Raw genomic sequence first — 26684 nt, forward strand, 5'->3', positions numbered from 1 at the left:
AGCATCCTCCAAAGCTGACTACAACCCCTTCTCCAGGCTTTCCTTACCTCTGCAACACCACTCTCTCCTGGCTGTTCTACCATCAAACTTCTCCTGTACCCAGCCTCTAATGTTGGGATCCCTCCTGGCTAACCTCTGAGATCTTGTCTCTAAAGCCCTGCTGTCCAGTACATAGCCAAGAGCCATCTGTGGCTGTCAAGCAGTGGGAATGTAGCCAGTCTAAACTGAAGTGTGCTGTAACACACTAGATTTCTAAAACTTAGCATGGAAAAAGTAGTATAAAATAGCTCATTTTAAAATACTGATTGAGTGGTGGAATGATAGTTATGTGATACACTAGGTTTAAGGAGATATTACTAAAATTAACTCTATCTGTTTCTTCTTACTTTTTTAATATGACTACCAGAAAATTTAAATGCATACACATACCTCCCATTATATTTTCACTGAATGCTGCTGCCATGAAGTTTCCTCCTAAATGATCTCAACAATCCTTAGGCAACTTGAGACTGACAAACCCAAGGTGCATTTCCAGCTGAGAATGCAATGTTATGCATTCATCTGACATTTCCAGATATTTCCACTTGGACATCTCACAAGTTTCTCAGACTTAGCCTGTTCAAATCTTGATTCTGTCTCCCAAACTCACCTCTCCCCAGTTTATCTCATGGTTCGCAGGCCTTTCTCCAAAAAAAATGCTACAAGATTGACTTTGAAGATGAAGGAAGGGGCATTCTCTAGAAGCCAGGGGGGAACCAGCTCCACCAATACATTTTTTGAGCCTTATAAAATTCAGTCACCCCCAAAATTACAAGAGAATAAATTTATGTTGCTTTAAGCCACTCCATTTGTGATAATGTTTCATAGCTGTGATAGGAAACCAACAGAGAGAAAAGGCACAGCCCCACACCACCCTGCCATGATTTCCTCCAGTAATATTTTAAGTCAGTCTGCTTCTCCCCATCTCCATCACTACATTTCTAGGCTGGCTTTACTATAACAACTTCTAACCAGCTTTTCCTTAGGATGAATTGAAAATGATTACAAATGCTTTGCCAATCTTGCCATTAAAAGGTGGAGTCTTTCTACTTCCTTTGAATTCAAGGTGACTTTGGGCTACTTTGACCAATAGAGCACAGCAGAAGTGACGATGTTTTACCTCCTGGGCTGGGCCTTAAGAGAGACGTAGCATTGACTTTCACTTGCTTAGACTGATCCCTCTGGAAGCCAGTGACCACATCAGACCTCTGATTAGCTCTGAGGAAGCCCAAGGCAGCATTGGGAAGAGGCCACACGAAGCAGCACCAGGGTGCCAGATATTTGAGTAAAGCTTTCTTGGATCTTAAGCCTAAACAAGTTAGCAGCTGACAACAGCTCAGGGAAAGGTCCACCCGATAAGCCGCCGAACCCTGCCTGAATTTCTAACCCGCAGAAACATGACCAAGTAGAATGGCTGTTGTTTTAAGTCCTCAAGGTCAGGGTGGTGTGGCACACCATGATCATAACTGAAACACTTCTCTCCCACTCATGTGATGGCTCTAACCCACCTGTGATGCAGCAGCCAGCACGGTTGTCGTATAGTCAGTCTGAGCGTCACTCCCCTGCTTCCTACTGCACTTGCAAGAAAACTGAACCTCCTTCCTCTCTCACTTGGAACCCAGCCATCAGACATCATAAGCATCACTGGATGGTTACGGTCTAACGGCTATTCAATTAGAAATGCACTTATTAATTCAATACCTCTTTATGCAGTACTGACTATGTGCCAGGCACCGAGGACACAGCAGCACAGCAGGGAACCAATGGGAGATGGACCCAGAGCAACATTACAGATGGTGACAAATGCTGTGAACGGAACACACACGCACACACACACACATTGCACTGTGATCGTAAATTAACAGGGTATGCCCAGTTTAGGTAAGGTGATAGGGAAGGCTTCTCTGAGAAAATGATGTTTAATCAGATGTTTAAAAGAGGAAGGCTGTGACATCACTTCCTAGACCAGGCTCTGTGTTTCCGGAAGCAAAGCCCAGAACCAGGGTCCAAGAGCGGCCCGCAGCTCCTCCTGGTCCTAAGGTCTCAGCCATTGTGATGCCATTTATTTTGCTAACATGTCTCCCGCTCAATTTTCCCCTGCTGCTAAATGCCTCTCTGCCCAGACTCACTCACTACCTCGGCTTCCAGCCTCCAATCCCAGTGCCCACGACCTCCCTAGAGGGCCCTTCTCTCAGATCATCATCTCCTGGCCTATTGTGACACCTTGGTGCCAACTTTAACACTGACTTTAACACACACATTGGCAGACTCAAAGTCCAGTTACCTTGCAGTTCTATTGGGCAGAGATTACTCACAATTGTCATATTTGGGAGGTAAGGTAGGGCTTCTTTATTTTTGATCTATTCTTTTATAAATTTATAAATACTATTACATAGTTTTTAAATAATGTTATAACCAGAGGTCTTTGGTTTCATTTAGCTATGGTAGAAAATGCAATGTGAGCTCCTGAGGATTAAAGTCATTTAGTGACCAGTCTGCAGTGGGTACCCTGGACCCTTTGACCTTGGTCTCTTGGCACATGGGAGAGCACTTCTGGAGCACACTAGTGATGGGTGTGTAGGAGAAATTTCCTGGTAAAGGCATTTCTCACTCATCTGCTTCTGCCAGGTACTCATTCCACTATATTCCAGGGTGGGCACAGGGAAACCCTTTTGGAAAAAAAGAGTCACATAAACCATGATTCCAGGAATTCACATAATATGGTTTAAGCTCCCCCCACCCCCACCCCCCCCACACACACAGTGTGGCCCCTCTCCCAACCTGGTGTGGAGCCTCAATTGTCTACTAGGGACTTCTGGATTTTGAAGAACCAAAGTATAGTATTCAGAAATATGGTAAAACAAGGAGGTCTGAGTTAACTGAATATTTGCTCATTTCACGAAGGATGATGCTTCTGTCTCCAAGTCTGCCCACTGAAGATGTATGTGTCATGGATCCAGAAGGTCAGTCATCTAAGCCCAGCTGTCCTCTGACTGAATTGTTGTGGAACAGCCTGGCTCAAACCACATTGGTGGCTACACAACCTGTGCCCACTCTGCACAAGACTGGAGTCTCCGAAGAGCTGGAGTTCCTGAGGCTGTGGCAGCCCCCTGCCCCATGCCTCTGCCCACATCACGTCCTCTCCGCCACCTCAGATTTCAGTGGCAGCTGTGCTGCATAGTTGTCTGTGGGCACAGACTCACCCTGGGACGGGGGGCGGACTCGCCCTACCCCAAGTTCATGTGACTGTGAGTCGTTCTGCCCAAGACCTGCTTTGACACGTGGTGGAACTTGTTCTAAACACAAGGCATCCTCCTGGGGCAACTCTTGATCCATGGGGAGTGGGAAGCCTGTGGATAAAGCCTCCAGCATGTCCATCTGTCAGATGGATGATTCTAGGAGGGCTACTTCAGGGCTCTCACAGGTCCTATTTAACTGAAGAAATTAATCCTGTTGCCCACAGAAGCAACCTCAGCAGTTTACTTTTGATCAGCTTTTTCTCCCACTCTGTCTCCTTTGACCCCTTCATCACTTCTGCTCCCTTGGACTACTTCCCAGTTACGTTTCCTGTACCCAGGTCCTTGTCTCAGACATTCTAGAGAACCCAGACTGAAGCAGATGCAGACTGATCAGGACATCCATCTTTGAATGAGAATGGATTAGCACACAGCAAGAGGCACTAGTGCAGGCTGGCAGCAGGGTGCGGAGGAAGCAGAGCAAAGCACAGAGCATTCCAGAGCTTTGCTAGCATCCTGCAAGACAGTCACTCTCATCACCAGGCAGTCTCTCTGAGGGCAGTGTGTGTCAGTGGTGACTCTTTTTCCTTGACTGCATATTGTTTCTAGGACCATTCTAGATACTGACTTCAAAAGCCTTCAAGTTGGTGATGGGCTATATGTGTAAGACTTTTTTTGTTCTTGCCTGCATGTCCAATTCCATTTCTGGAAGACGTACAGAAAGACATCATCATCACGGACACGTCATTATGCTCTTTTCTCCACTCTGGCCAGGAAGCTGGGCAGAGAAGACTGGCTCCTGAGGCCTAGCCCTGCACTCCTGGCAGTTGGAACCCTCTGTCTGTGCCATCCCTCAGCAGCGTGGTGAGAAGTGTGACAAGAGCATCTGTCAGAACAAAAGGTGCCCCAGTAATCTGCGAGGTCACAAGAACCCACGTTTTGGGAAAAAAGAGAAACACATTATTTGACACTCACATGGTGGAACACAAAAACTGCAAACCATCAAGGAAGGACAAATATTTTTCTAGAAGAATTCGGCCAGTGGCATAAAGGAGAAAGCCCGTTCAAATCAAACATAGAGGCCCTGCTACCCAGGTCTTTTTTACTGGATGAGTGAAGTGAAACCTAGTTTTTCTTCAGGAAATAGTAAAAATGAAAAAAAAAAAAAAAAAAGAATTCTTCAGAGAGCTCTGAAGAAGGAAAGGAGCTAAAGTCACATCCTAAACCTGATAGAGCCCTTAATTGACAAAGAATAAGAAACTGAATTTGTATTAGGAGCTAAAAAATGTTGCTTACTGATAAGTTAAGGTTTAAGACAATAAACATTCCAGAGTTAAATAGGAATACTTTCTTTTCCTCTCACACTTCTAGAATAAGAGGTGATTTCATCTCAGTGCATTTAAACTTCACATTGCTGGGTCTCAAGAAGATTCAAGATGGCACAGGCCAGAAGGAATTGTCTAATGGGAGGCTGGGACCTGGTTCTCTGTTGGACTAAGGATTCAGGTTACAGCTTCAGTGCTGGGTATGTATGCCTTTTATACCTGGAGTGACAATAAGAAATACTTGCTAATTCACCAAAAGGAAGAGTCATCCAATTGCCAATTTACTTACTTTCAACTTTTTAATTAAAGCACAACAGTTATCATTCATATACTAAACTACAAAGTATAAATGTACAGTTTCATGAATTTGTGTGTATGTAGTGAATATTCCTACATAACCACCACAAAGATCAAAATGTACAATACTGACATTACTGTAAAAATATTCCCCATGCCTTCTGCAGTCATCACACATCCCAAGGTAAACACAGTTCTGATTTCTACCACCATCTGATAGTTCTGCCCGCTGCTGAACTTCATTTACCTGGGTTTGAAGGTAAATGAAGTTCATATCTATCTTCTTTCGTGTGACATTATGTCTTTTAGGTTCTTAAGCATAATAGTATTCATTATTGCTACATAATATTCATTTTATGTATATATTAAAATGTATCCATTTGTATCTTTATGGACTTTTGGGATGTTTCAAGTTTTTTAAGCTATTATGAATAGTGTTCTGAACATTCTTGCAAACATCTTTTGTACATATGTACACAGTTCTTCCAGGTATAATCTAAACATGGAATTTTGAGGTCATAGATGTTCAGTTGTCAGTGTGAAGGTTCCAGTTGCTGCACATACTTGTCAACACTTGGTTTTGTCTAAACCATTTGGTATGTGTATGTAATAATATCTCTGTATAATCTTACAGCTTTACTTTCTGTTTCCCTGATTGCTAATGATTTAAAAAAGTCATTTTAATATGTTTGGTGGTCACTTGGATATCCTCTTTTCTAAAGGGCTTGTTAAAATTCATTACCCATTTTTAATTGGTTTGTTATTATTTTGTAGGAATTGTTAATACATCTTGGATAAATAACAGATGCTTATATTATAAATATCTTTCCCACTCTGTAGCCTGCCTTTTCATTTCTTCAATGATGTATTTGTATGAGTACATTCTTTTTACTTTTACTGAAGTCCAATTTATTTACCTTCCATTTGTATACATAAGAGAAATTAACATATAATTTTCTTTTAATGTTTATGTCAGTTACTTTGATGAAGGCTATACTAGCCTTAATAAAAGAAGCTTTAACAGGTTTCATTTTTTTCTATTTTATGGATGATTTTTTTTTTTTTTTTTTTAATTTGTTTAGTTTCTTCCTTACATGTTTGGTAAAATTCACCACAAAGTCACCTGGTCTGGAGTTTTTATAGTATATTTGTTGTTGTTATTTAGTCACTAAGTTGTGTCCAACTCTTTGAGACCCTGTGGACTGCAGCGCACCAGGCTTCCCTGTCTTTCACTGTCTCCCAGAGTTTACTCAAACTCATGTCCATTGAGTCAGTGATGCCATCTCACCATCTCGTCCTCTGCCACCCCCTTCTCCTTTTGTCCTCAATCTTTCCCAGCATCAGGGTCTTTTTCAGTGAGTCAGAACTTTGTCAAGTGGCCAAAGTACTGGAGCTTCAGGTTAAGCATCAGTCCTTCCATTGAATATTCAAGGTTGATTTCCTTTAGGATTGACTGTTTTGATCTCCTTGCAGTACAAGGGCTTCTCAAGAATCTTTATCAGTACCACAATTCAAAAGCATCCATTCTTTGGTGCTCAGCCTTCTTTCTGGTCTAACCCTCAGATCCGTACGTGACCACTGGAAAAACCACGTTGTTGCTGTTCAGTCATCCAGTGGTGAGGAGAAGGCAATGGCACCCCACTCCAGTACTCTTGCCTGGAAAATCCCATGGGCGGAGGAGCCTGGTAGGCTACAGTCCATGGGGTCGCTAACAGTCAGACACGACTGAACGACTTCACTTTCACTTTTCCCTTTCATGCACTGGAGAAGGAAATGGCAACCCACTCCAGTATTCTTGCCTGGAGAATCCCAGGGATGGCAGAGCCTGGTGGGCTGCCATCTATGGGGTCACACAGAGTCAGACACGACTGAAGCGACTTAGCAGCAGCAGCAGCAGCAGCAGCTGCAGCATCCAGTGGTGTACGACTCTTTGTAATCCTATGGACTGCAGAACACCAGGCTTCCCTGTCGCTCATCATCTCCTGAAGTTTGCCCAAATTCAGGTCCATTGTTTTGGTGATGCCATACAGCCATCTTATCCTCTGCTGCCCTTCTCCTTCTGCTCTCAATCTTTCCCAGCAACGGGGACTTTTCCAATGAGTCAGCTGTTCGCATCAGATAACCAAAATACTGGAGTTTCAACTTTAGCATCAGTCCTTCCAATGAGTATTCAGGATTCATTTCCCTTAAGATTGACTGGTTTGATCTCCTTGGTGTCTAAGGGACTCTCAGGAGTCTTCTCCAGCACCACAGTTCAAAGGCACCAATTCTTCGACCTTCCACCTTCTTTATGGTCCAGCTCTCACAACCATACGTGACCACTGGGAAGATCATAGCCTTGACTATACGGACCTTTGTCAGCAGAGTAATGTCTCTGCCTTTCAACACACTGGCTAGGTTTGTCATAGCTTTCCTGCCAAGAAGCAAACATCTGATTTCACAGCTGGAGTCACCATCCACAGTGATTTTAGAGCCCAAGAAGAGGAGATCTGTCCCTACTTCCACTTCTTCCCCTTCTATTTATCATGAAGTAAAGGGGCCAGAAGCCATGATCTTAGTTTTGTTTTTAATATTCAGTTTTAAGCCAGCTCTTTCACTCTCTTCCTTCACCCTCATCAAACCTTTGACTATATGGACCTTTGTTGGCAAAGTGATGTCTCTGCTTTTTAATATGATGTCTAGGTTTGTCATGGGATTCCCTGGTGGCTCAGATGGTAAAGAGTCTGCCCGCAATGCAGGAGACTCGGGTTCGATACTTGGGTTGGGAAGATCCCCTGGAGAAGGACATGGTAACCCAATCCAGTATTCTTGCCTGGGAAATCCCATGGACAGAGGAGCCTGGTTAGCTACTGTCCATGGGGTCACAAAGAGTTGGACACGACTGGGCAACTAACAATCAATCTAGGTTTGTCATAGCTTTTCTTCCAAGGAGCAAGTGTCTTTTAATTTCATGAGTGAAATCATAGTCCACAGTGATTTTGGAGTCCAAGAAAATAAAATCTATCACCGCTTCTACTTTTTCCCCTTCTATTTGCCATGAAGTGATGGGGCTGGTGCCATGATCTTAGTTTATGTCATGTTGATCTTTAAAGCCAGCTTTTTCACTTTTCTCTTTCATTTTCATCAAGATGCTGTTGAGTTCCTTTTTGCGCTCTGCTATTAGAGTGGTATCATCCGCATATCTGAGGTCATTGATATTTCTCCTGGCAATCTTGATTCCAGCTTGTGCTTCATTTAGCTCAATATTTCACACGATGTACTCTGCATATAAGTTAAATAAGCAGGGTGACAATGTACAGCCTTGTCATACTCTTTTCCCAATCTTGAATCAGTCAGGTATTTCATATCTGATTCTAACTGTTCCTTCTTGAGCAGAAGACAGGTAACATGGTCTGGTAGTCCCATCTCTTTAAGAATTTTCCATAGTTTGTTATGATCCAAATAATCAAAGGCTTTAGTGTAGTCAATGAAACAGAAGTAGATGTTTTCCAGGAATTCCCTTGTTTTTTCTATGATCCAGCGGATGTTGGCAATTTGATCTCTGGTTCCTCTGCCTTTTCTAAATTCAGATTGTACATCTCAAAGTTCTTGATTCACATACTGCTGAAGCCTAGCTTGAAGGATTTTGAGCATAACCTTGCTAGCCTGCGAATCAAGCACAACTGTATGATAGTTTGAACATTCTTTGGCATTGCCCTTCTTTGGGATTGGAATGAAAACTGACCTTTTGCAGTCCTGTGGCTATAGAGTTTTTAAATAACAGGTATCAGACTATTTGGATTTTCTGTTTCTTCTTATGTATGTTTTGGTAAGTTCATGTTTATTTTTTGAGAAAATTTGTCAATTTTAACTTTCAAATTGATTTTCAGAAATGTATTCCAATTGCCCTTTTCTTGTGTGTGTGTGTGTGTGTTTTTCTTTTAATATTTGGAGGATCCCTAGTGATATCGCCTTTCACATTCATTTGATTGGTAATTGTGCTTTTTTTTTCTTGGTTATCCTAACTAAGAGCTTGGGCTTCCCTGGTAGCTCAGGTGGTAAAGAACCCACCTGCAATGCAGGAGACCCCGCTTTGATTCCTCGGTCAAGAAGATCCCCTGGAGAAGGGAAAGGCTGCCCACTCCAGTATTCATGGGCTTCCCTGGTGCCTCAGATGCAGGTAAAGATGGGCTTCCCTGGGAGCTCAGCAGGTAAAGAATCCACCTGCAATTCAGGAGATCTGGGTTCAATCCCTGTGTTGGGAATATTCCCTGGAGGAGGGCATGGCAATCCACTCCAGTATTCTTGCCTGGAGAATCCCCATGGACAGAGGAGCCTGGTGGACAACAGCCCATGGGATCGCAAAGAATCAGACATGACTGAGTGACTAAGCACAGCACAGCACACTAGGGGCTTATCAATTTATGAATTTATCAAAGAACCAATTTGTGACTTTATTGCATTTTTTCCTACTTATATCTACTTTCTGTGTTACTAACTTTGGTTTTAATCTTTATTATTTCCTTCCTTCTATTTTCCTAGGATGAAATTTGCCATTCTTTGATTTATATAATTTTCAGGCTTTCTAGTTATGAATTCAGATACAAATTTTTCCTTTACTTGATATGCATCCCATAAGTTTTGTTATATTTTAAAAATATTCCATTCAAAATGTTATCTACCTCCTACTATTATTTCTTATTTCACCCACAGACTATTTCAAAGTATATTGCTTAGCTTTCAAACATGTGGGAATCTTCTGGTTTTCTTTTTATTATTGATTTCTGTTTTAAAGCCATGATGGTCAGACCACATATTCTATATGATTTCTATCTTTTGAAAATTTTTAGATGTACCTTATGACCAGCATACAATATATTGGTAACATTCCATGTGTACTTGGAAAGAGTGTATATTTTGAAAGTTTAGATTCAGTGTTCTATATATTCTATTGAAATTTCCATTAACCTTATTTCTATTTAGATTGTTTTATCAGCTACTGACAGGCAGGTTAAAATTTCTAGCTATGATTATGGGTTTTTCTATTTCTATTAGTTCTGCTTTATATCTTAGTTTTATTTTTTCATTTGTTATTGAATGTATCCTAACCTAGGATTGTTATATCAACCAGTTGTATGGTTTTATAATTCTGAAATAACCCTTTTTATCTGTGGTAACACTTCTTTAACATCTACATTCCTCTGATAATAGCATAGCTCCATCAACTTGTTTTGGTAAACATTTATATGATATGTTTATTTAAATTTGTTCACTTTTCATCTTTTTGTATCCTTACATTTAAGGTATATCTGATTTAAGCAAGTTTTTATAGCTGTTGTTCAAAATCCAGTGTGACAATATTTGCTTTTAATTGGAGTATTTATCAATTTATATCCCCAGTCTTCATGTTATTCTATATTTCACTTTACCTCGGTATATCACCTCATTGTAAATATATCCTGTTTGCATTATCCTAATATGAGTGTCTTCTGATATATAAGAAGAGAGAATTATCTAAAAATGAGGACACATGGGAAGCCAAAAAAACCAGAGAATGGAAAACTGGGTCCTTGTGATACATACTGAGTCCCTATATTAGGTGATACCTATTTAGCTCATAACTAGGTTACAGTTAAAGCCAGAGCTCCAGAACCTGCGCATTTACTGTATGCACCATATTAGGTAGGACATGGTCTTTCTCTCTTTGCTAGATAATAGTATTTAGTGTTATTTGTGTGTTAGGCACTGTTCTAAGAACTTTGCATGTATCTTCTCATTCAGCTCTCATATTAACCCTAGGAGGTACCATTTTATTCCCATTTCACAGATTTTTGTTTTAAAGTTAAGTTTTAAAATGCTAAATAAAGAATTTGTTACAAATCACATGGTTGATGAATTCCAGAGCTGAGATCCAAACCCAGGAAATTTGACTATCATGGCTTAGCTATTAAAGGACTCACTCTTAGGCCTTTCTCAGTAGCCCTGTCTTAAGTGTTAGCTGCTCAGTCATGTCTGACTCTTTGTGACCCCATGGACTGTAGCCCGCCAGGCTCCTCTGTCCATGGAATTCTCCAGGCAAGAATATTGGAGTGGGTTACCATTTCCTTCTCCAGGGGATCTTCTTGACCCAGGGATTGAACCTGGCTCTCTTGCATTGCAGGCAGGTTCTTTACAGTCTAAGCTACCACCTCAGGTTGTTTTATACAAAAAGAAAAACCAGGATCTCTTTAGATTTTGGTCTAACATATACAACCTATTTATGTTGCCAAATACTATGTCATAAAATGTCTACTTTATTAATAGTTACCAATGGACTGTCTTTTTCATTGTTCTTATCTAAAGTATTATTTCTGAAATTTCCATTTTTGCTTTTCTATGTCCTCTAAGTAAAATTTCTAAGTTACTTACAAATTTCTAAATGTCCTTAAATGTTTTATGGGTCTTCATAGCATATTTTATTTAAAAATATGGATTGTAGCTTTTCGCCGTGTGTGGCAGAATTCAGGGAGAGATGAAAATATACGAACCTGAATTGGTAATCTTACATCTTATTTCAATTGGATGCTGTTCTCTTTCTTGCCAAAGAAATGTTGACAGTTTGGATTTATAACAATGCATTCAGAAACCTTGAGGTTTTATAACAGAAAATAATGTATCATTAGGCACTCTGAAAGGATAATGAGGCATTTACTACTTCTTGCTCATTTTGGTAAAGGTTTCTAGAAATAAACATTAACTCATATGGACTTGACATATGGATCATTCATGAAGTGAGCATAGACTGCACAATATAGTTAGCTGCTTGAATTATTTCTCCATAAATTATTCATGCTTCTAATTTATCTAACCATTTTCCCTCTCTTACTGTATCTGAATTTTCCTCATTTCCACATGACAGGAGTACATTAGCATCAACAGAGAGAAAGTTAACCAAAAAAAAAAAAAAAAATTAAATGGTTGACCAAAGAAGCCATGGTGAAAATAAATCAGGGTGAAGTCCTAGGAAAGAGAGCTATCTCCCTCAGGAGAAACACAGCAATTTTGGATCTCAGTTTCTCTCAGGAACTTGAATACTTCATTCTTAATGAGATAATAAGTAACATGATAGGTACTGTAAATTCCACCTAGAGCTACGTTCGATGATCGGTGGAATAAAGCTCGTAGCTGGCTGCTACGGTCAATAAGCAGAGATTCCCTGAGAACACTCACTGCACGTGGTAAGCCTAGCACATCTGTAAAGGATCCTCAGCATCTTAATGAGATCCAGATTACAGAGCTCTTGGCATCCAATCATTGCAAATTGTGTGATTTATACAACTTGCGAGTACTGTTTCATTATTAATACTGCAGCATTATTTTCACCATTGATTACTTACAAATCTCAAAAAGAAAAAAAAAACTCAGAGCAACTGATTGACCTGTTGGCATTAGCATTTATTTGGCTAAAATATACATCATTAAAAAAATAAATCAATGTTTCTGCTAACATCACAACTCCTAATCTGGTTTTCATTCCTGTAAGCCTATTGCAACCCATTTATACCATTCCAAGAGACAGATGTAGAAGGGACCATATCATTTTAAGTGAATGCAGAGGAGAAGAGCTTACTTTGGTGGGGGAATCACATGAGTGATGAGGAGCAGAGAAAGGTGAAAACAATAAAGCCAGTTTGGAGTCAATTTGAATGTTGCTCCTGATGGGGCAAGACAAATCCCCAGTGGCCTCTGAATAGGGCTTGATATGACCCCGGCTACAGTCCATGGGGTTGCAAAGAGCCAGACATGACTGAGGCAACTGAGCACGTGTGCATGCATGTTCTTTGGAAAGAACAATTCAGATGTAATAAACATGTAGACTGGATCACATGGGAAGAAGAGAAGCTGGACTTAAGAGAGATGCTATTCACAAAGCCCTATCACAGGCCAGGTAAGAAGATATGATACCTTAGCTAGCTGTAGCTATTATAATGGAGAAGCATGTACAGGTAAAAACCTCATGAGAAAGAGAAAGAATGAGAAGTGCCACTGACTTCTCAGGTGATGAGGAATCAAAGACAAATCTAAGGCTTGGATGCCTGAGAAGACAATGATGCCATTTTAAGACAGAGAATCCAAGAAGATGAGGTTTAGAGGTTTCCAAGAGTAACTATTTGCATACACACAATAACCTTGATGAGCAAGACATACAAATGGGCATGTCCTGTAGGCAGCAGACATGAGGACCCCAAGGTCAGAAATGGAGATATGCATTTCAGTTCAGTTCAGTCACTTAGTCGTGTCCGAATCTTTGAGACCCCATGAATCGCAGCACGCCAGGCCTCCCCGTCCATCACCAACTCCTGGAGTTTACCCAAACCCATGTCCATCGAGTCGGTGATGCCATCCAACCATCTCATCCTCTGTCGTCCCCTTCTCCCCTTGCCCCCAATCCTTCCCAGCATTAGGGTCTTTTCCAATGAGTCAACTCTTCACATGAGGTGGCCAAAGTATTGGAGTTTCAGTTTCAACATTAGTCCTTCCAATGAACAACCAGGACTGATCTCCTTTAGGATGGACTGGTTGGATCTTCTTGCAGCCCAAGGGATTCTCAAGAGTCTTCTGCAACACCACAGTTCAAAAGCATCGATTCTTCGGTGCTCAGCTTTCTTCACCATCCAACTCTCACATCCATACATGACCACTGGAAGAACCATAGCCTTGACTAGATGGAACTTTGTTGGCAAAGTAATGTCTCTGCTTTTAAATATGCTATCTAGGTTGGTCATAACCTTCCTTCCAAGGAGTAAGCATCTTTTAATTTCATGGCTGCAATCACCATCAGCAGTGATTTTGGAGTCCCCAAAAATAAAGTCTGACACTGTTTCCACTGTTTCCCCATCTATTTGCCATGAAGTGATGGGACCAGTACTCTTGCCTGGAAAATCCCATGGATGGAGGGGCCTGGTAGGCTACAGCTCATGGGGTCGCTAAGAGTCGGACACGACTGAGCGACTTCACTTTCACTTTTCCCTTTCATGCATTGGAGAAGGAAATGGCAACCCACTCCAGTATTCTTGCCTGGAGAATCCCAGGGATGGCGGAGCCTGATGGGCTGCCGTCTGTGGGGTCGCACAGAGTCGGACACGACTGAAGCGACTTAGCAGCAGCAGCAGCAGATGGGACCAGATGCCATGATCTTAGTTTTCCGAACATTGAGTTTAAGCCAACTTTTTCACTCTCCTCTTTCACTTTCATCAAGAGGCTCTTTAGTTCTTCTTCACTTTCTGCCATAAGGGTGGTGTCATCTGCATATCTGAGGTTATTGATATTTCTCCCAGCAATCTTGATTCCAGCTTGTGTTTCTTCCAGCCCAGTGTGTCTCATGATGTACTCTGCATATAAGTTAAATAAGCAGGGTGACAATATACAGCCTTGACGTACTCCTTTTCCTATTTGGAACCAGTCTGCTGTTCCATGTCCAGTTCTAACTGTTGCTTCCTGATCTGCAAATAGGTTTCTCAAGAGACAGGTCAGATGGTCTGGTATTCCCATCTCTTTCAGAATTTTCCACAGTTTATTGTGATCCACACAGTCAAAGGCTTTGGCATAGTCAATAAAGCAGCAATAGATGTTTTTCTGGAACTCTCTTGCTTTTTTGATGATCCAGAGGATGTTGGCAATTTGATCTCTGGTTCCTCTGCCTTTTCTAAAACCAGCTTGAACATCTGGAAGGTCACGTTTCACGAATTGCTGAAGCCTGGCTTGGAGAATTTTGAGCATTACTTTACTAGCGTGTGAGACGAGTGCAATTGTGCAGTAGTTTGAGCATTCTTTGGCATTGGCTTTCTTTGGGATTGGAATGAAAACTGACCTTTTCCAGTCCTGTAGCCACTGCTGAGTTTTCCCGATTTGCTAGCATATCGAGTGCAGAACTTTCACAGCATCATCTTTGAGGATTTGAAATAGCTCAACTGGAATTCCATCACCTCCACTAGCTTTGTTCGTAGTGACGCTTTGTAAGGCCCATTTGATTTCACATTCCAGGATGTCTGGCTCTAGGTGAGTGATCACACCATTGTGATTATCTGGGTCATGAAGATCTTTTTTGTACAGTTCTTCTGTGTATTCTTGCCACCTCTTCTTAATATCTTCTGCTTCTGTTAGGTCCATACCATTTCTGTCCTTTATCAAGCCCATCTTTGCATGAAGTGTTCCCTTGGCATCTCTAATTTTCTTGAAGAGATCTCTAGTCTTTCCCATTCTGTTGTTTTCCTCTATTTCTTTGCACTGATCGCTGAGGAAGGCTTTCTTATCTCTCCTTGCAATTCTTTGGAACTCTGCATTCAGATGGGACTATCTTTCCTTTTCTCCTTTGCTTTTCGCTTCTCTTCTCTTCCCAGCTATCTGTAAGGCCTCCTCAGACAGTCATTTTGCTTTTTTGCATTTCTTTTCCATGGGGATGGTCTTGATCCCTGTCTCCTGTACAATGTCACGAACCTCTGTCCATAGTTCATCAGGCAATCTGTCTATCAGACCTAGTCCCTTAAATCTATTTGTCACTTCCACTGTATAATCATAAGGGATTTGATTTAGGTCATACCTGAATGGTCTAGTGGTTTTCCCTACTTTCTTCAATTTAAGTCTGAATTTGGCAATAATGAGTTCATGATCTGAGCCACAGTCTGCTCCCAGTCTTGTTTTTGCTGACTGTATAGATATGCATTTAGAGACATCCTAAAGAGGGGATATTTAAAGTCACCAGGTTGGATGAGATTGTTGAGGCTGGCAGAAACCAGCAGAGGATAATCAAGACAGAAATCTGAAGAACACCTCCAACAAAGAGCAGGAAGAGGAATTAGAGGAGAAAAAATATAAGAGATTGCCATATATAAGGGATTCCCTGGTGGCTCAGATGGTAAAGAATCCACCTGCAATTCAGGATGCCTGGGTTCAGTCCCTGGGTTAGGAATATCTCCTGGAGAAGTGAACAGCCACCCACTCCAGTATTCTTGCCTGGAGAATTTCATGGACAGAGGAGCCTGGTGGGCTATATAGCCCATGGGGTTGCAAAGAGTCAGACACGACTGAGTGACTTTCATTCATATATATATATATATATATATATATATATATATATATATATATATATATATAAAGAGTGGGGTACCAATGGATAGTAAAATGTCTTTGAAGGCAGATGAGACAGCATTCCAAAACTGTCAAGTGCTCTGTTGGGAATGTAAAGTGGTTCAGCTGCTTTGGAAAACATTTTGCTGGTTCCTCAAAAAGTTAAACATAGAATTACCATATGACCTAGCAATCCTATTCCTACTTCTAGGTATAAACTCAAAAGGACTGAAAACTAGTACTTAAACGCATGTGCCTGCATGTTTGTAGCAGCACTATTCACAATAGTCAAAAGGTGGAAACAGCCTGAATGGCCATTGATGGATAAACAAACAAATGGTGGTGTATCTAAACAGAGTACTTTTAGTCAATCCTAAAAAGAAATACTGTGATCATACATGTTACTGCATGAATGAACCTTGAAGGAATTATGCTAAGGGGAAGAAGCCAGTCAGAAAAGATCACATTTTATATGATTATATTTATATGAAATATCCTGAATGAGTAAATTCTCAGAAACAGAATGCAGACCAGTTTTTCCCATGGACTAGGGAAATCAAATTCTTACCAAGTATGAAGGCTTTTTTTTTTTTTTTTTTTTTGGCAGGGGGCAGCAGGTAATAAAATATCTCAGAACCAGAGGTGGTGGTTGTATAACATCCTGAATATATATTAAATGCCACTGATATGTTCAAGCTAAATTGGTTAATTTTATAAGAGTTTCACCTCAATAAAATAAAAATTAAAATAAGTTGCCAAATGCTTCAGAGAATTCTGAAGGGCTGAGGGCTTAGGACTAAGAAAAAGTTTCAGGCAACCAGCTTTTTTCTTTCCATGATCTTCAAGTGAGAGTAAATTTCAGCAAAATGTTGAGGGCAGGAGCCCCATCCTGGAGTATTAATATGTGAGTCTGTGATGTAATAGAGGTGGTGAGTGAAGACTTTGCTTCCAGGGAGACTGGTGAAGGGGAGGGCAGTGATGAGGGAGTGAAGTTGCCCTATGGAACTCTGTTTCAACCTGGAGAGATGTGAGCATGTTTGAAGGCAGAGGGGAGGATTCGGAGAGGAGTAAACAACTGAAGGTGTAAAACAGAGAAGCATGTGATAAGACAGAAACAGAAAGGAGCAGGTTCAAGGGCACAAGTGAAGGGTCAGAAAGAGAAGGAAGAGTTGTAGCTCTTCTGAGAGGGGAGGGAAAGATTGAAGGTGCACAGAGGTGGAATAGGGAATCACAAAAGCTCAAGCTGGATGGCATAAACGTCACAGCGGGAAGAAATGAAGGATCAGCTGCAGAAAATAGCTGGCAGTGGGGTTGGGCCTACTGCTTAAGGTAAATCGAAGTCTTAGAGTGATGCTCAAGTGATGAGCAATAAAGGCAGGGACCTGTAGAGGGGAACTTGCTGCAGTTCCATGATCATGAATGTCTCATCAACCAAGTCTTTTCACATCATGCCATCCTGTTATCCAGAATTTTTTGGCCTATAGACGGGACTAATTAATTGCCTAATTAATTTTAGTACATCCTTGTAGCTACTTGAGTCCCTTTTGAATCTCAAGTCTATCATCCAGTTAGAACCCCAGAGCTGTGAAAGTTACAAATTAAAAACCATGTCTTTATATCTGCATCTACATCATTAGGATAAACGCAATCAGTTAGGGCCATTGACTGCATGCAGAAACTATTCTTTAGGCTGACACAGATTATTTTTCAGGTCTTTTAGATTCAGCTATTCAATCTGAATCTACTAATATCCAGTGATAATATTCAGCTCATATTTCTCTATCTTGACAAAAAAGGATAAAATGTTTTGATAAATGCTTTTTGAACAGTCTGAGTACAAAGCATGGCTCTGAAATATTCCAGTTGTATAACCATGGGCAAGTCACATATCTTTTCCACGTCTTACTCTATTCATCTGTAAAATGAAGATAATAGTACCTATTTCATAGGTTGCTGTAATGATTAAATGACTTAACGTAAGAAATATGCTTAGAGAGGTGCCTGGCACAGAATTTGAGCTAAATAAATGTTGGCTGTGATCAGCATTATTAACATTAATATTCACTCCATCTCTGGCATTTGTTTAGTCATTCAGTAAGTATTTATTCAGTGCCTGGTATTATATTATGTGCTAGATTCATAACAATGAACAATTCAGTCACAGTTCCTACCCTTATGGAAGCATATAATTTTACTTTACCTAGTAAACCAATGCTAAAATCTGAAGATTTATGTAGAATTTGAAATATATATATATATATATATATATATATATATATATATATAAGGGGACTTTCCAGGGGTTTTTGCATTTATTTTTCTTCAATTCAGTTTCTGGGTATTTTTTTTTTCTTTTTTTTTCTATGTAGAAAAATATATTATCCAAAGACCTGAATGAAAGAGGAAATCATAGCAAAACCAGGCAAATAAGACTGATGGTCACGCTCTTAAAGGGTAGGTTTTTCTAACAAGGTCCAAATTGAGTAAGAGACAAATAAAAATGCAGTCAAGCCTCAATTATCTGCATTAACTGGGGTTTGTGAGAATGGACAGTGAAAGGAAAAAGATAACACATCCTGATTTGCTGTCTTAAATCTCATGGCAGAGGCTTAAAAAAAAATAGTAGCATATAAGGGCATCTGGAATGAGAGGGATGATGGATAGTGGTAGTCTCTGGGAAAAGCCTACTTATAGTTATTCAAACCATTCTTTGGGTCTCTTGGAAAACTACCATTGTTTATAGCTTTTTAACTTTAAAGGAAAGGAGCTGTAAAAAGTTGTCAACAGAAGCCCAATTTGCTTGATATGATGAAGGGGTTGGTTGACAATGCACACCTTTTGTCAAAAGGATCTGTCACACAAAGATAGGAAATTGAAGGAACCATCTTATTTCCATAAACGGCTGGGAGGCAGCAGAAACCATGTGGACAGCACGGGAGGGAGAAGCCCCCCCTTGAAGCTCAGGTTCAGTTTTCTCTTACGGGTGGAAGAGACAAGGAACAGCGAGGAAGACTCTATAACCTCCCCTTCTGAACTGGGAGAAGGTGGAGGGGAAGCACTAAGGTCAACGGAGTTAGAGCAATGTGCTCAGGACACTGAAGGCTGCTTCTAATCCAGGAGGATATTTTTGAACTGTTGCTTGAAAGACAGTCTCACGTTTTTGAACCCCACTGGCCTTGAGTAGCCCTCCAATATTTGCATTCTCTATCCCCTAGGGAGGCTCTTTCTCCACTTAAAGATCTCTCCAACTGCCTATGTTCACCAGTATTTGGAGACTGGCAATTGTAAGAGTGTTAAGAGGCCATCTTTGTTAGCATTTGAAATTTCTCTGTCCATGTGTAAGTCTATTGATAAGTCAAATTCTGAAACTGTATATGGGGTATTATTTAAAGCACTCTTTTGATATTTTATCTTTCTTTCCATGATAGAGAAAGAAGAGCAAGTGTTACCAAAATCTATTTCCTATAAAAAAAAAATTATTTTGATGACCACATACACACAGTATTTGCTTTTTGATTGTTGCTATTTCTTGTCTTATAAGAAAGAAGCAATTCAGCAGATAAACATATCTGCCCTTGTTGTGGACCCTACTAGAATGTAAGCACTTCTGTTGTTACGCATTATTATCACTGTTATTATTTTTATGTAGCACCCCTAGGGGGCATGAACTAGAGGGTTTCTACTTCTGTTAACAGGAATAGAAACAAGACAAAATAAGCCCTGAGGAGGTTGGGCCCTGGCCGCAGGTTCAAAGTGCTTCCTGTTTGTGTGATAGCTTGAGACTAGACTTGGCTTTGTCTGAACAAGCAATTGAGTTGAGGATCAAACAGCATCAAAGTGTGGCCCAGAGGAGTTGCCACCCTGGCATCTACCACAGATCAATCCCAGCCCACAGAAACCAACATGGGTAGAGAGAGGATATGGTTGGCTAGAGCCATAATGCTCTTCTTTGTTTTGTTTTTTCCAGGTGCTCAGGATTCTCCCTTGAAAGTTTGGATGAAGACCATGTAATTTAATTAATCCATGTGCTTGGTTGAGGGAGACTGAATAAATAATACATCCTTCAATGTTCCTTTCCTACTGAGTTTTTTAAGTATTGAGACCAAAGAACTAAATGGAGACAATCCATGGTCTATATCAATGACTGTGTCCTCCTATCATTGAAAATTTGTTTGCTTTTTTCAATCAGAATTGAGAACCAGACTTTTACAGAGGAGCCTAGGAGACATTTACATTTGAAAATCTTGTGCTATTTTCATGCAGTTATATTTCCAAAAGTTTTATTCATAAGGAAAGTTTTTTAAAAGTGTCATGACAACACAGGGCTCCAACTACCAAAAATTTCCTTGGGATACTCAGTTAGTTTTACATGACTTTTAAAATTTCTAATCAGTTTGAAATTTGCCAACATCATTTCATCTCCAATAAGAGCAGCCATGCCAACTGGCAAAGACCATGGTGATTAGGTATCTCCATGTGCCAGACAAGAGGGGAGTTTAAGCAAGAGATTAACACCCCAATATTTACACTTAGAATTCACTTGTAGTTCATTTACAGCAATAATAAAAGATAGGAGGCTAAAAGTATATACGAGAGACTAGAAAATTTCTTTCTGATGATTCAACATTCCCTTTACTTGCAAAGCCCCAAGCAGCTGTTGGAAGGCTAGCTGTGGGTAGAACACTGGACCTAGGGAATCACTGTGAATTTGAAGCTGAGGTGCCTCCTGAATTGCTCTACCACCTGAGGATGACATATTGCCTTTGTTTCCTGACTCATAAAACAAGAATAACACCGTTGCTTCAAGCCCTTACTGTGAGGATCAAATCTATATACATATATGGAAATAAAGTTTTAAATTATAATTTAAAAAGTATAAATATAAGACATTCTCCCTGGACTCTAGGACCATAAAAATCAATGAGATAGGTTTGAAACAAAGGAACTCAGGGTCTAAGAGACATTTATACTTAGAAACCTTGTGCTGGGAGCAGGGAGGTGGTTGGCAGAATCAAGATGGCAGAGTAGGAAGGCATGGGGTTAGCATATCTCTACAACTAGGGCACCTACTAGGTGCTGGTGGGATTTTTGGACACCTAACAGGATGGGAGGGACCCCTGTATGATCAGGTAGGACATGGGAGTGAAGAAAAGTGGAGGTGGGATGGGACTGTACCCCAGAAGGGGTCTCGGGGAGGAGAGAGGCCCACATGCTTGAAGGGCCCCCTTAAGGCATGGGGACTGGTGGGAATGTGAGGGATGTTCGAAGGATGAGGGATTGGATGAGTTTTTGCTCAGTTGTGCATTCATTTTTTATTTTCTAGCCATGTTTTAATTTTCCTATGTCATTTCATAGTCTTTAAAGTAGAAGAGAAAAGCACTAGTTCTGTTGCAAATGTCAGCATTACTAAATTAGCAGGGACTATGTAGAATCAGAAGGCCCAGACCCAATTCCCAGTTCTGCCACTTGCTGACAGATAAGGACATTGGCTAAATTAGTCAGCATCTCTGAGCCTGGGCTACTTCTGTATCTGTAAAGAAGGAACCAGATCATCAATGGCACAGGCTGGCTATGAAGATCAGAAGAAGAGACACTTGTGAGAACATCTAAGACAATGTCCTGACATGTGGTAGGCCCCCAGGGAGTGTCCCCTTCCATTTCTCCTTCAAATGTATAAATATTTCAGCAGAATTCCATGGTAGCCCTGTCTCACTGATAGCACTGAAAACCCAGCTAATCTACATTGAGATGTGCTGTAATTGTAAAATACACATTGCATTTCAAAGATTCAGTGTAAAAAAATGTAAAAAATTATTAATAACATTCAAGCCATTACTTATTGAAATGCCTTAGATAAATTATAATATGTAATGAGTTTTATATAGGTTACAATAAATTTATATATATATATAATACATATATACACACCCTTCAAAGGTATATCTATATAGATATGGAGAGTATCTATCTCTGTCTATATGTATACATATATATGTGTGTATATATATGTATATATGTTATATGTAGAGAGATAGAGATATATCTATATGTATGTATACATATGTAGAAAGAGAAATAAAGATATACTGTAGCTATGGAGAGTATCTGTATACATATACAGATATAGATATATAGAGATATATCTATATAGAGACTATCCATATCTACATTTATGAAATTTAACCTAATATATATATTTGGTGTGTGTATGTGTGTGTATTCCATTGGACCACACTGCTGTGCAACATAAAATCTTGAGTCTTCACAAGCCAATGAAGCTACTTTTCGTTATCTAGACTTTCTATGGGATCAGTTATTTTTCCCCAAGCATTTCAATTAAAATTAATCTTCAGAATATAGTTTCTTAGATTCTGATCCACAAAGCAATCTGTTATCTACTTAAATTAATGAATCGAAGGATGTCTTTTATCTATATTTGAATAGTATCCTGGAGCTAAGAATCATAAACATAACAATTTAGTCGTGTGTCAAAATGTAACAGCCTAATACCCTATTCTAGGCCCAGTTCTTGGATCTGTACCATAATTTTCGAGCTATATATTTTCCCCAATTTGGGTGACAGTTAAATGGATACTAATTTTCCTTAATAGTAGCTGGGGAGGCGTTTGCCTTGAACAGTGGTACTTTGCAGGTTTTTGAAGTTATCACACTTGTTAAATCAGAGCATATTCAGTATCTACAGCTCTAACTCCTCATTTCTTTATGGCCACAGTAAATGCACAGATTGGTTCTTCACCATGGTGGTTGTAAAACATACTTCATGGGAGCAAGATCGATACCATTGTCCAACTCAACAGACTTCAAGCCCTTCCCAGTCAGTGTGATAATATGTCAGTGTGATAACATCTGGAGACAAGACTATTACTTTTACCATAAGTTAGTTACTCTCATTTTCAGAGATGCCTTTAACTAATGAAATTAAGTTGCATGGATGCAGTGTGACAGTTACTTTAGAGGTTACATGGTATCATAGCCAAAATAGAGAAGATTCAAATGGTTGGCTGAGGGACAATAAAAACTAGAGTTTATCTCAGTAACAAAAGTGCAAAATAATATTTGTTTAGAAAGTGTGAGATTAGGAAAATGGAAAAAATATGAATCAGCGACAGCAAGTCACTGAACACTTCAGTTAAGAATAAACAATTTGTGATTGAGAATCCTCTGCTAGCACTGGGTTACGTACAATATATATTTTTATACTTTCATGTATTCCATTAAGCATCTACAAGGCCAGGGTATCACTGTATGGATGAGAAAACTAAAACCCAAAGGAGCTAGGTGACTTTTCAGTGCCATATGTCTGGTAAGTAATATGTGTTTGATTAAATCCCAATTTGGAGTCATTCCAGGTCCCCGTTAATATCATCCACCACAATTCAGCTTAATGTCGCAGAACACATGCATAGGCATAATAGACAGGCACTCAGCCACTGCTTCTGAGCCTCTGGACTCACCATTCTAAGAGGTACTTTTCAAATGGAACCCTAAGATTCTGCAAAGCAGTGGGTTTAAAAGATGTAATCCCCCTGAGGGTCAAGATGCATAATTAACAGCAATATTAATACTGGCTTATGATCAGTTGATGACATAATTTGTCATTTTAAACACTAAAAATAAAAACAAGTCTTTCTCCCAAGTTGTTTCTTCCTCTAATTGCTCCTTTAATTTTACATTTTTTTTTGGAACTATTTCCATCTTAATTCTTGGAACTGGATTAGGAGCCAAACTTGTGTCTTTTAAATTGCATGTTTATAGTGGTAATGATTAAACCTGGTAAACAAGCCTTGAATTTTGCCTTTTCAATTTCTGTCATAACTTTCTATTTATCTTATTTTTTCCAGGGATTTTTAAAATGACCACAAAAAGGGGGAAATAATTTTTTTTGCATTAAATTTAAGCAACTTAAGAGACCAATTTTCCTTTACTGAAGATACCAAGCATTGACTTCCAGTTAAGAAGTCTAAATTGTTTAATTAACTTCTACATACTGCCAAGTCTTTTGATGTTTGTTAAGTGAACCCACAGGAATAAAGAATCCTCTCTTGAAAGTTTAGTCAGTGTTTCACATAAAGTGGTCAGCTAAGGAGTGGGAGTGGTGAAAATTTAAGTTCATTTATCATCTTGAATTCTCTAGGTTGTAGAAGTGATAGCATTTGGTCATGTTGGAATGGGGGAAGGAATGGGTTTTCTGGTTTTGCGTGGCTCATTCATTGTGCATGCATTACAGTCTGACTCTGATGATATGATGAGGAGGAATAACAGGTTTTTTCATGGCACTTACTTTGTGCCTGGCACTGTTCTAAATACTTTGCATATACTTATTCATTTAATCCTTGCGACAGTTCTATGAAGTTGATACTATTATAAGCCCATTCTATAGCTAAGGGACCTGGAGCAGAGGTACAAGCCTGGAACTGGGAACCAGGACAAGGCGTCTAGTTCCAGGGCAGTGTTCCCAGCCTCCCTGCGTGGAAGCCAGGGCCCTGGGTTCAGGAGCTCAGAAGTGATGTGAAAACAAACACAGATAAATGAGATGGTTAGAATTTAATGCTATGATGGGGGAGAGGCAGGCAGGGCTCTCTAAAGAGCATGGAGGAAAAGTCACTTTACTAGCCGGGGGAACGGAGAGGTGTCCCTGAAGAAGGGAAATCTTGGCAGATTCAGAAGTTTCAAAAGAGTTAGTCCTGCTGATTGGTACTGGCTATGGAGCAGCTGGGGCCACGGTTAGCAGGCCATAATCTAGACAGAGGAGTGGCCAACGTGATCTGGAGGAAGAGCCTGGCCAGCTCAAGAAACCACACATGGTTTGGTATTGGGAGGTGAGGGCAGAGTTCAACGCAGGGAATGGTATGAAAGGAGGGACTCAATCTACTCATGTGTTCATTCAGAAGGTATTTACTGAATACCAACTACTGCCCACACCATGCTGGGTGCTGAGGATAGACCAGTGGACACAGCAGGAAGGAAGCAAAGAAAGAAGGGAGTGGGGGCGTGGGCAGGGAGATAGAAAGGAAACAGACTATACTCCTGCCTTCAGTGAGCTTGCAGTCTTCTCAGAGAGCCAGACTTGAAATACTTAAACAAGGAAGCAAACGTTTAGTTAGCAATGGAGAAGGCGGCCAGGAAGGAAAGAACAGGTGCTAGAAATGAGACCAGCAGGGGAGACCTTCCTATGGTACCAGGCAGGGCTTTTAGAGGAAGTAACATTTCAGCAGGTCAAGCCAGTTACGAATGAGAAGGAATCTGACCTGCAGGAAGGCTGTAGAGATCAGGCTAGACTGTAAAGGACATTTTTTACACATATATAAAGACTTCAGAATTCATCCCATAGGCCAGATACCCTGATGGGAAGTAAGAGCACATTAAGCAGAAGAGTAATCTGATGAGATTTGCACTGATACCCCAAGCTGGGGGCAGGGAAGCCTGATTCAAGCCTGTAGTCTGTGGCCCCCACAACTCTCCCATCTGTTACAAGCATGTTTCCTGCTTTGCTCATGAGACCCAGCTGTCTGGGTCACAGGAATCTAAATTCGACAGATTCTTAGAGCATGAAACCCACTTTTTAAGATGAAGTTGGTAGGTACAGTCTTTTAGCTCCCAAACTTAATTCAAAATAAATTCCTACAAGCTCTGTGAAGTTTCCCAGCCTGACTTTATCGAGTTTTTAATTGATGTCAGAATTCAGCCATAATCTACAGTTGTGGAAGCTACAAACTCTTAAATTAGAAATACATAAATAAATAAGTGGCATTTTCCCCCCAGACTTGAAACGTGTAAATGAGGTTGATGAGTCCCATTTACACAGCCCATAAAGACAACTCCATCCAAGATGCAAAAGGGATGAAACACAGTTTTTCCATGTAAACCTTTGGAGCTCTATGTTCAAGGTAAAAATAACAAACTAATTAATAAGTAAGTAAATGAAAGCAAACACTCCGCTGTCTTCATGTTCACCACTGCCAGGTAGCAAGCAACAGTGGATTTTGTGCGGACTAGCCACGGTTCCATCCAGACATACTCCTGTGAGTCAAGTTCATGGTCACATCCCACAGGCTAGGAAAAACCTTTGTGTACGTATGGGTATCTCGGCCCTCTCCTTAACTGTCTGCCCTTGTCTGTCAAAATGAAACTGCTCCTCCACCCACACAGATCTAAGATGGTCTTATATAGGTTGGGCAGGCACCAGCTTCTGGGAAACCTATTAACAATACAGCAATAGCTTGAGTGTCTATAATTAAACCATTGTTAACAAGCAAACTTCACAGATTTGGGCTATAGGCTTTCCCATGAAACGGGGTCACAGGAAGCAGGTAAAATGAGAGAAGCACATTCTTACATTCTTTTATTAAAAAATTGTTGGGCTCCAGTTACTGTAGCTGAGTTGGACTTCAGTGGGATTACATTTATCTTAGAGAACCCGTCCTTCTCAGACACAGTGATGTGAAGCCAGCCACTGTGACGTCTCTCCTGTTTCGGTTGTGCTGAGTGCCCCAATGCCCTTGTTTCTCTCTTTGGCCTCACTTTCTCCTTCTGCCCCTCATCTCTGGTTTCTGTGTCATGGCCTCAGTGAGGACATTTTGCCCACACTTCCTTATCCTTTCTCGAGAGTTTCTAAAATAATGCCACTGATGGGATATGTCACCTGCTGTCTAGTGCTGTGCCCAATGGAGTGCTCCTGCAA

General features: G+C 40.4%; 1 protein-coding gene and 1 long non-coding RNA gene across 8 annotated transcripts in view; one reads left to right on the forward strand and one right to left on the reverse strand.

Moving 5' to 3' along the window:
* CDH13 (cadherin 13) overlaps positions 1 to 26684 on the reverse strand; it is a 1025542-nt gene that overhangs the window by 619736 nt on the left and 379122 nt on the right. The window lies entirely within an intron of this gene.
* LOC145512232 (uncharacterized) lies at positions 16957 to 20049 on the forward strand. The gene is made up of 2 exons (XR_014058421.1): positions 16957 to 17311; positions 19950 to 20049. It is a non-coding gene; the product is annotated as an uncharacterized LOC145512232 (long non-coding RNA).

Source organism: Giraffa tippelskirchi, chromosome 7 (assembly GCF_054371585.1).
Source record: "Giraffa tippelskirchi isolate mGirTip1 chromosome 7, T2T-mGirTip1v1.2.pri, whole genome shotgun sequence".
NCBI classification, from domain to species: domain Eukaryota; kingdom Metazoa; phylum Chordata; class Mammalia; order Artiodactyla; family Giraffidae; genus Giraffa; species Giraffa tippelskirchi.